Source organism: Lycium barbarum, chromosome 11 (genome assembly GCF_019175385.1).
Source record: "Lycium barbarum isolate Lr01 chromosome 11, ASM1917538v2, whole genome shotgun sequence".
Classification (NCBI taxonomy): domain Eukaryota; kingdom Viridiplantae; phylum Streptophyta; class Magnoliopsida; order Solanales; family Solanaceae; genus Lycium; species Lycium barbarum.
The window spans coordinates 63149535-63163154 of record NC_083347.1 but is presented as its reverse complement, the minus strand read 5'-3'; positions in this window follow the sequence as shown (position 1 = coordinate 63163154).

Genomic DNA, 13620 nt, shown 5'->3' with positions numbered 1-13620 from the left:
GGGTAGATGTGTTTGGCCTTGTCGGCCTATGTTTTGTATATCATTTTGTCGGCCCATGTACATTGATGTGACATAGATGCCTATGATGATATAAATGTGTTGTTGTCAAAATGGGACTAGTTGTCGAATGAATGGAAATGCATGTATAATTATGTGGCTCACCTAGATAAAAGCATAAGAGTAAGCTAAGAGGGTGCCCGGGTGGGCTAGCACCGGGTGCTCGTCGCGGCCCCAAGTCGGGTCGTGACACAGATGGGTTCCCAGTGGCACTTGGAGGGGTACCCCTACCTCAGGAGCTAGTTCATCCTGGGGCCTCGGGTGACTCTACACAGGAGTTACCCGCCACTACTACTCCTATTACTGAGACTGTCCAGGCTGCAGATTCAGAGATTCCAGCTATTGAGATTGGTGATTATTCTATTGAGACTCAGATTGCAATTCCTGAGTGGCAGACTTTAGCTCCACAGCCCGCAGGCCCAGCTGTACAGCCCCAGAGTACCGCCAGAGTTGATCCCTATGCTTTCTCGATGGATAACTTTAGGAAATTTGCAAAACAGGCGACTACAGCGGACCAACAGTCGAAGATCATAGTGGCGCAGCTCGATGATTATGTGGGGACGAGAGTGGACGAGGCAATAGAGCCTGTGAGGTCAACACTGTCAGCTTGGCTGGATGGATTATAGATTCGATTGACGGTATTGGAGATGGCTCGCTCGACCACTTCCACTGATACTTTGGGGAAGAGTTGGAGTAGCTTAAGGCTGATATGTTGTTGTTGAAGGCTCGTGATCCAAGCCAAGTAGCAGAACCACCGTCTGTTGCGGAGAAGATTGAGGAGGAGCTTCCAGTTGTGTAGTTAGTTGCGCCTACCGCAGCGGGTGGTCGGGGAAAGAGGAAGAGTGTGGCCCGTGATGAGGAGAAGGTGCGAGAGAGCACTCGCCCTAGGGGTCCGAGTTTAGAGGAGCAGCAGACGGTAGAGGTCATTCAGAGATCGCTCATAGAGAATGTCCAGTTTGGGACTAGGCGAGCCACCTTGAGCAGTGCTCCCATCGGTGAGACATTGCCACCATCCCTTCCTACTCTAGTGCCAATGCCTACGGGCACTATTATTGATGCTGCTGCTGACACTGCTACAGAGACTGCTCTTGGTGCGGTTGCACCACCTGATGCCTCCCAGACCGATGAGTTGCGAGATGAGTAGCGCGCCTAGTGCGCCACAGGTATTCCTACTCCCTGGTTTTACTTTTACTACATTGGGGACATTGCAGATATTTTTAGTTGGGGGTGGGAGTATTTGAGTTATTTATATTGTATATATATGTTTAGGACCCCCTCAGCTTTTCTTTGCCATGGTTCTTTTCCTGAGGGGTTTATTTCTTGTTGAACCTGGAATGTTTAGGCCGTGTTTAGATAAAATAGAGTAATGTTGACTTATATGGTAGTGGTTTGATTAACTATGGCAGTCTTGCTTTGATTTGAGAAAAAAGTACTCCTCTCCGAATTTTTAGAAAAATTGGACTTAGTTGTTTAATTGACATGCATGCTTCTTTGTGTGACATTTAGATTATTGGGTCACCTTGTGTGCGGAATTATAGCGGGGAGACTAATGTGTTGAAAATTCTGATGCCATGTGTTGTAAGGTGTTGTAGATATATTCTCTAGTTGTGTATGTAATCTAAAACTTGCTTGGTTAGTCGTGCCTACATTCTGAAGATAAGTGAAGCTGTGAAATGATCTTAGGCCTTGTTTGTGTTAGGAACCCCTGTTTAGCCTAAATATAAGCTTAACCATAGATTAATATCCCTTGTTACCATTTGAGCCTTAAAACCTATTCTTTGACTAGCCGTAATATGCCGATACCCGTTCTGAATATCAATCTCTTTGCACCCGGTCCCTCCTTGGCACTAAAATAATAAGATTGAGGCTAAAATCCTAAGTTGGGGGTGAATAGTGGATAAGAGGAACATGAGCCGTAAGCCTAAAGTGGGGTAGAAGTGAATTGCTTAGTAAAAGATATCGGTGTGGTAAGTGTAAAGAAAGAAAGAAAAAAAATAGAAAACGAAAAGAATTTTTTTTATATAGAAGTAGAATAGCAATAAAACCACACCATGGCAATAAAGCGAAAAAAAAAGGGAAGAAAACAAAAGGCGAAAAGGGTAAAAGAAAAGAATAAGATGTAGTGTTCAAGGAGGGTGAGTCATAGTTATCCAAATATCTATAATACCCGTCCCCAAGCCTACATTACAACCTTGAAAAGTCCTAGTGTGATCATAGCTGAACTGTCCAAAGTCGAGGGCACTGAAAATAAGGGCAAGAAAATTTCTTTGTGAGTGTGAGTGTTTCTCTTCTCCTTTGTCTTTTGTCCCATTCTGTGTGTACATATATGTTGGGACATTCTTTGGTCTTTGTGAGGGCATGAGAATTTATTAAGTGACTGGTTTTCCGTAAGTCTTAATTCGCGTGCGCTATGGTCTCTTTGATAACTATATGTCATAAATGAAAGGCTCATTGTTAGTTGCAGCGAGTCCTTGATTGGTTTTGTCTTTATTGGGCAGAGAGTCATTGTGATACACATGATATGCCGGAAGTTAATTGCCACAGCCACTGCAGACAGTTTTACTTTGTAATATCGAGACATTTGTAGATTGAGTCTGTTAGTTGACTTGCTTGAGGACAAGCAAAGACTTTAAATTGGGAGTGTTGATGTGCCGTGAAATTATGGCACATCTAATGCTTTTGAACTCTAAGTTTTACTCATTTTCGAGCAAGTTTGTGTTAGTTCGATGTGTTTCATGTGTTGTGCAGGTATTTTATGTTAGAATGCTCGACGGTCCGTCGAGTTGCCTCGTCATTCAAGTTTCTGCAGAGTGAAAAAGTCATCAGATCGGCGACTTGCACCGTCGACATGATTGACGGTCCGTCGAAGTGCTTCGATGATGTAATTCCAGCAGAGTAAAAATATGTCATCAGATCGTCATTATGGTCGTCGAACATGTCGACGACCGTCGAAATGCAACGACGATCCGGCAAAGTGCAAGCCGAGCTGGAACAGAACTGGGATTGATTATTCCGAGTTTGACTTGTATAAATACATGTTTAGGTTTTATTTTTCGGACATCTGGAGTTTTAGACTTGTAGTAATTACTTTTGAGTTTTTATTCCTTTTGAAGACTTTCCAAACAAATTACATTCATTACTTTCAAGTTTTATTCGTAAGTTCAATACAAAATTCAATTATGCAATGTTCAATCTTTTATTGTTTTCTTGTTGCCGTGAGTAGCTAAACAGTTTTACTAAGGTTGGGAACCCAAGGATGGGTGTGTTTTGATTGGAGATAGTTAAAGATATACGTATAATGGATTGTTAGGGTTTATTTGTTCTTCGTTTTAATCATATAGTTAGTGGTTGCAAACATTAGCTAACGCCATAAACTTTAGTTTATTTGGGAAAATAGCTAGGGTTAGGTAAGAACAAATAACAAGAACTTAAGGCTTTAAACCTTGCTTAATAAATTCACTTAGGAATAAGAGGAATTTACTTGGCATAATTAACCGTTCTTCATGCATACATTCTTATCTTCGGAAAAAGCATAGAAAGAAATTATCTTTTCTTATTGGGAAATAGTTCAGATTCACATAGAGGTTAAGTGCATCTATACAAATGATCCATTAGTATATCAAGATCGATACCCACGATCATACACTTTATCTGACGGGCACACAACCTTGGTTCTTTTTACCCATATATTTACAACTTTAAATTTCTAGTCACTTTAAATTAGTCCACAAACCAAAATAACTATAAAACACTTTTTCTGGAATACACCGGGGCCGCAAGATTAGTATAATATTTGTTTAGTAAACATTTCACACCATATTCTCTGTGGGATTCGACCCCAACCTCATTGGGTTACTATATTTGACATCGTCCGCTTTACGCTATTAAAAGTGTAAATTTGAGTGTATCTGTGAGCACATGTTAGGTATTAAGGACTTGGGAGTAGTTGCTTCGGATTTAGAGCTGTGGTTGTAAGATTTGATACTTTCAAAATTGTTATGGCATATCGAGGTGCTGCAACGGGAGATTCAAAGGGTCGAAAAGTTCAGGGTTGTATCAGATTTGCATATCAGGTAAAGGTTGAGAAACATAAAGGTTGCAATCATAAGGTATAGTTCTTCGGTACTATGTTGACAGCTTGGATAGGACTCAGCTTTTTTAGTTGAGGGTGACAGACATGATCGATTCTGCATGAGGAAAATATTATAATTGGCCGCCACAGATGTGTGGTAGGACTGTGATTTGGGTTCGGAAAGTTGGAGTCAATTCAACGACTATTGGTGGTATTCAAGATTTGTGCGTTCATTTAGTGTCAGAATTGTTCGAATTAAGATTGATGGAGTATGGTTATATTTCCAGAAAGACTTATGGATTCCCAGTAAATCACCTTCACGGGTTAGATGAGTTTCAATTTATATTTGAGGTATGACAGGTGTACCGAGCTTTATCAGGGTTCACGAATGGACTTGATGATATTTTACCGAGAGCAGCTATTCGGACAGGTATAATGGTTTACATCGGTACTTGGTAATGATTCGAGGAGGTACCATGGTTGTGAGAGGTCATTAAAGTGATTAGATGGTTTCCTACGGACTTGGCCTGGTGAGGTACTCAGTGGTATGCTTCCTATATTGTGATTTGAAGGTTTAAGAAGACTTGGGACTAGTGAAGTCAGCTTTGAGTAAGATTAGTTTGATGGAATTACTTAGAGTTGCTCCGATAAAGCAAGGATTTTTATCTGGAAAAAGTAGGTCATGGTTTCGAGCTGATGTATATGTGTTTCTAAGAAATCGCGGTGTGAAGAATGGCTTTAGAATGGTGAAAGAAAGGTTAGCAAAATCAGAATATTTTACCGGTTCAGAGTGTGCTATGATTGCGTCTAAATCTAAAGGTTTGTGTTTTTTTGAGGAATGTTTGTTGGGACTATCGATTGTATTCAGAGGTATGGTTATATCGAATCAGAGAATTCTAGCAAAAGCAGTTCTTATTTTTGGGGATCAATTGTGAGAGAAATTCGAGTATGGAATTACAGAAATTGGGTCTTTGTCTAAGTTAGAGGAAGTTTTGGCTGATAAGGTGAGTAGGCAGTGATTTCGGTGTGCAACTTGCCAAGAAAGCTTCCGTGTATAATAAGGACTCCTTGGTTACTGTCAGCTTTCATACTCTATTTCCTCATTCGAGGATGAATGATTGTTTAATTGGTATCTAATGTAACGACCCATTTGGTTGTTACATTAGATACGGTTTTGACCACAGGGATGGGTGGCACGGTTCCCGAGGTTGTCGGGCACATTTTATGATGACTTTGGTGAAATAGGGCCTTAAAGTGAGAAGCGTTTGACCAATAGTTGACTTTTGGGTAAATGGACAATTTTCAAAAATCTGTCGATTTCGAGAGGTCCGGATGGTCGATTGTGACTTGGTGGGATATTCGGTTTGGTTCCCAAGGCACTTGGGAGTAGTTCGGGTAATTTGTAGGAAGTTAGTATTTAGCCATTGGGCGTTGACCAAGCCAAATAGACCTACGTTGGGAATTTTGAGTCCGTGAGTGATTTCGTAGAGTGTTATTATGTGTGAATGCATAGATTTGTATCTGTGAGGTCTCGGGTGATTGTCAGATTTTGAGATTAAGTTAGTGAAAACTAGGAAATTTGGTATCTAGTGTCCGCCGTAGGGGCACCAAATGCGCTGTAGTGGAACCACTGTAGCGAGGCCTGGTCCGCAACGGTTAGTGTGGGATTTGTAGTTGTTATATCCCGTGTTTTCACACGTTGGAAAAAAATTGGAAATAATCTTGACTTGTAAGAAATAAGGTCCTAATTGATTTTTTTTATTTGACATAGGAGTTGTGCATGAAAGAATATTGTTGTGAAAGTGTGGGATAAGGCTAAGGGCAAATTTGGAATTTTGGAAATTAGTTTCGGGAATTACAAAACGTGGGCTATAAATCGTTGGGCTAAAAAAAACAAAAAAAAAATATATGAAATTGAGGCCCAAACCAAGGAGCATGGCCTTGGCCTAAGTCCATTTACTTGGTCATGTGCTTGACCATGTGACCAATTATTATAAGAAGACCAAGTCTTCATATTTTATACATTAGAAAGTTCAAGAAATTAGAAGACAAGAAAACAAAGAAAAACAAGAGCAAAAAAAGAAGAGGGTTTGGGTTTGGCCATGGAAAATTGACTCTCAAAAATCTTGTTCAAAAAAAATTGTATCTTGTGTTTTTCCTACTAAATTGAGTATCCTCTTCAACTTGGTGTAGTTGTTTTGGAGGAAGGAACAATTGGTTCCTCAATTTGATCACTTATTCAAGTGAAGAAGACTAGGGAAAAAGGTAAGAATTCATCTCTTTTTATTGTGTTATGAAGTTTTGTTTGTGTTGTAGTATGTGGGAATGAGTTGATTGTATGGAAAAATGGAAGATTTCAAAGTGGGTATGGAATAAAGTGTATGGCCGTGTGTATGCATGCATTGTAGGCCAATGATGAATTGAAATTATGTTGTATTCTATTTGTGAATATGATGGAATTCATATTGAGTATGAAAGTTGAATAAATTTGGTTGAAATGATAAAAAGAGCATTTGGCCGTGTGGTATATTGGAGTTGGAATGGAAATGGATTAAGTTGTTTAGTGTGTTAGTGTGTTATTGTGATTCTTGCAAGGTAAATGAAAGTAAAATGATATAAGTTTGCATTGAAATGGAATGTAGAAGTTTATGTCGCTTTAGTACGATTTTACGACATTGTGAAAATGAATTTGTTAGGTTGCAAGTCATGATGATTATTGATGAATTTGGAAGATGAAAACATGTTATGAATATGTATGCCAAAGATTAGAAGCTTTGGATAAAATATGACTTTGGCGGAAAGTTTGTATATTATGTATATCGTGTGTATAATTTAAGGAAACGATATGAAATGCTTCTAAACTATGTTGTGGTGATCTAGAGTGATAATGATTGTGAAATCATTGGGATTAGTTTGAAAGTTAAGGTTAAAGTGAAGGTTATGACATTGTATTGAAAAAATGGCTAAATAAGTTATAATGCGTTTATAGTGGTTGTTGTTGTTGTTGATGTTTGTTGTTGGGTTGTGGTTGATGATTCTGAGCCGAGTTGAATTCTCGGGGGTGCTATATGTATAGGGGAAGTGCTGCCGAAATTTCGGTAGACAAATATGAGTTAAGTTGAATTCGTAGAATCTATAACTTACAATTGGTAAACATGACCATTTGCAGATTTTTGACGGAACGGGAAGTGAATTTGTTAAGGCGTAAGGAGCTTGAAAGGTATGTAAAGCTATCCCGATTCTTCTTTTGGCATGTCCTAGAAGTACTAGGATCGGATTCACGCCTCGGAGAATCTTTTGTTCATCGGAATCCGCGTCTGAAATTGTTACATTTTCGTTCAATAGAATTGAACCCTTTTGTATGCTTTCTTGAAAATTATGCAAAGCTTCCCCAAAATTTATGAAAAGTTATAGAATGTCCTTAGAACCTCCGTAGGTGACCCCATAAGCCTAAAATGTGTAATTTGAGCCCACCGCCTTGCTTGTCCCGAGGTGGGCCCACTAGTCCCGGTTTTACCCTTATTGTACTTAAGGCCTGTTTTTGAGCGGTTTTTGAAAGGAATGTTCTGACTACTCTCTTAACTACTAAACAAAAATTGTTTTAAATAATTCATTAAGTCTTATAAATTGTTTTGGCACTCGGAATGACTTCAGAAATGTTATGCTTCTGTGATTCATTATGACATCCGAAACTCACTTATTATGATCCCGCCTGACTTCATTGAATTGGTTTGTCATTAATATGCCTCATCGAGTCTCTGAAAATATTTATGATATTTTAACTGCATTTAGTTTCTCACTACTCTATTCGTGGATGCCCCAATGTTTCCCACACTGAGCCCGGGCCAGGATATGTTGTCAAGCGTGACCCTCTGCATTGTTCGCCGTGCCTCGATGTGAGGGGGCAGGTATACGCGTACATGGGTTTGTGGAGTATGCTGTGCCATGTACGCTTGTTCTGATATGATTTTCTATGGTCATCTGATATGACATATTATGTTACGGGGTTATGCCCCTATTCTGATTCTTCTGTGAGGTGGCACCAACGTCGGACGGGTGGCCACGTTCTGTCTGCCGAGTCCCTTGGCAGGGGCCGGATTTGATATGACATATGTTTCTGTACACTCTCTGCATGTTTTGAAAATATGTATTTGATACTTTGGATTTTCTGCTCACTTTCTGTACGTTCTGTACCAGTTATGATTTTGTTTCTGTAATTCAGGCTTTACATATTTCGTACTGACCCCCTTTCTTCGGGGGCTGCGTTTTCATGTCGCGCAGGTACCGACGACAGGTTTGCTGACCCGCCCGGTTAGGGTATCGTTTCTGCTATTTGGAGCGCTCTTTTATTCAGAGCCCATCTTTTGGTACAGTCTGTCACTATTGTATATATGTACACTATTCAGGGGTATGACGGGGCCTTGTCCTCGGAATGTCAGAGCGGTTCGTCCTCGGAATGTCAACAGACCGTGTCTAGTAGAGTCTTGTTTATCGGTGTGTTGTGCACCACACCTATAAACAGGAGGCTACAGGGCATTTAGGATACTACCCTTCTTTCTGTCTTAGATCGTGCGATAGAGCTGTGTTATCAGGATGACTCCTCTCTAACGAATTGTTATAATTGCAGTTATGCCTCCAAAAAAGGGGTCAGCGGCCCAAAAGGCCAAGGCAGTGGCAGCGGGAGAGACTAGCCGGGCCCAGAGGATTACCAGGGCCCATGCACATATTGCTCCTGATATTTTGCCCCCGGCAGAGGGCTCTTCTACACCGCCACACGTAGAGGAGATTGGAGCAGCAGCAGCTGCAGGTCGAGGGGCGGCTTCACCGCCAGCTCCCGAGATTCCAGTACCTGAGCCTCCAGCTCCACGGCCAGGGACAGAGGATCAGACTATGAGAGAGGCAGTCCAGCTATTGACCAGACTTGTGGCGGGACAGGTTCAGGGGCACGGATTGGGAGGTGACCGAGCAGGTAGGCGTGACAGTTCGAGAGCTCGTGAGTTCCTGACTTGTGGCCCTCCAGAGTTCTTCGGGACAAAGCCCGAGGAGGATCCTGAGGAGTTTATCAGGAAGATGCGGCGCACCTTATATTTGATTAATGCTTCCACGACAGAGTCAGTCACGTTGGCTTCGTACCGGTTGTATGATGTAACGGCTAATTGGTACGAGTCATGGGAGTTATCCAGAGGTGACAGCGCTCCCCCAGCAGTTTGGGATGATTTTTCTCAAGCTTTTCTTAGCCATTTTCTGCCTCCGGAGTTACGGCGGGCCAGGGCTGACAGATTCTTATTGCTGAGACAGAGGGGCCGCAGTGTTCGAGAGTATAGTATGGAGTTCGACTCACTGGCCCGATATGCACCTGCTGTGGTAGCTACTATGGCGGACAGGATGCACAGGTATATTATGGGGTTGGACCGGTATTTTGTCGACAGTTGTTTGGTATTGGCCGCTCAGCCCGATATGGATATTGCCCGTATTCAGGCGCACGCCCAGGGCATGGAGGACCGGCACAGGGGTCATCAGCCCGATAGGAGTCAAGATCGGAGACAGCCTAAGAGGGCCAGATCATCCGGGTATTCTGGAGAGTTTCGGGGCAGACAGCCTCAGCAGCCGCAGCAGCCTAGCAGATATCCATCCCAGCCGGCACAGAACGCACCTCCACAGCCTACAGGTCGCAGATTTGATAGCCCAGGGTATTCAGGAGCAGGTCAGAGCTCCAGGGCTTCAGGTTCGCGGACAGATAGGGGTTCTGGTCAGACGAGGCCACCTAAGCCTCAGTGTTCTTATTGTGGCAGATACCATCCGGGAGAGTGCTACAGAGCCACCGGTGCATGCTTTTCTTGTGGCCGCCAGGGCCATTCTGTGAGAGATTGCCCGTATAAGGGTAGTTCGGGTGGTGCAGCGCAGCCTACCGGATCAGCCGTCGGGTCATCATCTTCGTCAGTGGCTATGCGCCCTACAGGGCCGGGTACATCAGCACCGGCGGGTCGCGGCAGAGGCCGTGGTGGAGCTTCTGGTACTAGTGGTCCTCCGAATCGCATTTATGCTTTGGCCAACCGCCAGGACCAGGAGGCAGCGCCTAATGTCGTTACAGGTACATTATTGGTCTTCTCTCGGTCTGTGTTTGCATTGATTGATCCAGGTTCGACTTTGTCATATATTTCGCCCCTTGTTGCTAGTAAAATTGGTATAACGTCTGAACCTATAGAGCCATTTGAGGTAGCTACACCGATTGGGGACTTTATTGTAGCGAAACAGGTATATAAAGACTGTTCCGTAACTGTATGTGGCTGAGACACTAAGGCAGATCTGGTGGAGTTAGATATGATTGAATTTGATGTTATTATGGGTATGGACTGGCTAGCCTCCTGTTATGCTAATGTTGACTGCCAAAATAAGGTAGTTCGTTTCCAGTTTCCTGGGGAGCCAGTTATAGAATGGGCCGGTAATACAGCATCGCCGAAAGGTAAGTTTATTCCATACCTTAAGGCGACGAAAATGATCAGAAAAGGTTATATTTATCATCTGGTTCGGGTACAAGACTTGACTGCAGAAACGCCGACTCTTCAGTCAGTTCCCGTGGTTAATGCATTTCCAGATGTATTCCCAGATGAGCTCCCAGGTCTTCCTCTAGAGCGGGAGATAGATTTTACCATTGATTTGCTTCCAGATACTCAGCCTATATCTATTCCCCCGTACAGAATGGCACCGGCAGAGTTGAAAGAACTGAAGGGGCAGTTGAAGGATCTATTAGAAAAGGTCTTCATCAGACCCAGTACTTCGCCTTGGGGAGCCCCGGTATTATTTGTGCGTAAGAATGACGGGTCGCTGCGTATGTGTATTGATTATCGGCAGCTGAATAAGGTAACCATAAAGAATAAATACCCCCTCCCCAGAATTGATGATTTGTTTGATCAGTTGCAGGGCGCTAAATATTTTTCGAAGATAGACCTTCGGTCAGGCTATCACCAGGTACGGGTACGAGAGGCCGATATTCCTAAGAAAGCATTCCGGACCAGATATGGGCATTATGAATTCAGTGTTATGTCTTTTGGACTGACTAATGCTCCTGCGGTATTCATGGATTTAATGAACCGGGTATTCAGGCCGTTCTTGGACATGTTCGTAATTGTATTTATCGATGATATTCTGGTTTACTCTCGGTCCGAGGAAGAACACGCGGATCATCTGAGGGCGGTACTTGGGGTACTTCGGCATCAGAAATTATATGCAAAATTTTCTAAATGTGAATTCTGGCTGGCTTCAGTGGCCTTCTTGGGACATATTATTGCAGCTGAAGGTGTCCGGGTGGACACACAGAAGATTGAGGCCGTGAAGAATTGGCCTAGACCCACGACGCCCACAGAGGTACGTAGTTTTTTGGGATTAGCAGGCTATTACAGAAGATTTGTGGAAAAGTTTGCTTCGATTTTAGCGCCTTTGACAAGGCTAACTCAGAAGGGAGCCAAGTTCCAGTGGACTGATGCTTGTGAACGAAGCTTCCAGTTGCTGAAAGAGAAACTGACTACAACTCCAGTTCTGACTCTTCCCGAGGGACCAAACGGGTATGTTATTTATTGTGATGCTTCTGGTGTGGGGTTAGGCTTTGTATTGATGCATCACGGCAGAGTTATAGCTTATGCTTCCCGACAGCTCAAAAAGCATGAAAAGAATTATCCTACACACGATCTGGAGCTTGCAGCGATGATTCATGCTCTGAAGATATGGATAAATTATCTATATGGTGTTCATGTTGATATCTATACAGATCATAAGAGTCTCCAGTATATTTTCAAGCAGAAAGAGCTAAATTTGCGGCAGCGGAGGTGGTTGGAGCTCCTCAAAAAGACTATGATGTGGATATTTTGTATCATCCGGGCAAGGCTAATGTTGTTGCAGATGCGCTCAGCCGGAAATCTATGGGCAGCTTGGCAGATTTACAGCCAGGCCAGAGGGAGCTAGTACGTGATATTCATCAGTTGGCTAATCTTGGGGTTCGTCTGGCCGATTCTGGCGGTACACGGATTTCTGTCCGAGGGGTTTCTGAATCATCTATTAAGGAAGATATCAAACGGCATCAATATGAAGATCCAGTTTTAGCTCGATACAGAGACACGACCCATGAAAAGGAGAAGACTCTGTTCGAGTTTACACCAGACGGGACCTTATTATACCGAGGCAGGTTGTGTGCCCCTGATATTGCAGGGCTACGGCAGCAGGTTATGAGCGAGGCACACTATGCTCGCTATTCTGTTCATCCTGGGTCTACGAAGATGTACCATGATCTCAGATGCTTATACTGGTGGGATGGTATGAAACGGGATATCGCAGAGTTCGTCGCCCAGTGCCCAAATTGTCAGCAGGTCAAAATTGAACATCAGAAACCGGGTGGACTGTTGCAAGAAATGGAAATTCCGACGTGGAAGTGTGAGATCATTAATATGGACTTCATTACAGGTTTGCCTCGCACTCCACGGAAGTATGATTCCATCTGGGTTATTGTTGATAGGCTGACAAAATCAGCCCATTTTCTCCCCGTCAGAACTACTTATTCCGCTGAGGATTATGCCAGGCTTTATATTAAAGAAATTGTGCGACTTCATGGAGTCCCTATATCTATTATCACTGACAGAGGTGCCCAGTTCACGGCAAACTTCTGGAGGTCTTTTCAGGAAGGATTAGGGACTCAGCTGAGCCTGAGCACAGCTTTCCATCCTCAGAGTGACGGACAGGCCGAGCGCACTATCCAGACGCTTGAAGATATGTTGCGGGCCTGTGTTATTGATTTCAGAGGTAGCTGGGATGATCACTTGCCGTTGATTGAAATTGCTTATAATAACAGTTACCATTCCAGCATCCAGATGGCTCCGTACGAGGCTTTGTATGGCAGGAAATGCAGGTCGCCTATCGGCTGGTTTGATATTAGCGAGACAGAGTTAATCGGCCCAGATATGATCCAGCAGGCCGTTGATAAGGTGAAACTTATCCGGGAGCGACTATTGGCAGCCCAGAGTCGACAGAAATCATACGCTGACAAACGGCGTCGTCCTTTGGAATTCCAAGTTGGTGATTGGGTATTTCTAAAGGTATCGCCTATGAAAGGCGTAATGCGGTTCGGCAGAAAGGGTAAGCTTAGTCCGCGTTATATTGGGCCTTATCTGATTGTGCGGAAAATTGGAAATGTCGCCTATGAGTTAGATCTGCCATCTGATTTGGAAGCGGTACATCCGTTATTCCATGTATCTATGCTCCGCAAATGCATTGGTGATCCCTCCAGAATATTTCCTGCGGATGACATTCAGGTGACGGAGCAGTTATATTTCGAGGAGCAGCCCGTAGCCATTTTGGACCGCCAGGTAAGAAACCTCCGGAACAAAGATGTAGCCTCTGTTAAGGTGCTGTGGCGGAACAATAATAGGGAGGAAATGACCTGGGAGGCCGAAGAGGAGATGAAGAAGAAATATCCTCATTTGTTCCCTATGCCCTTAGGTAAT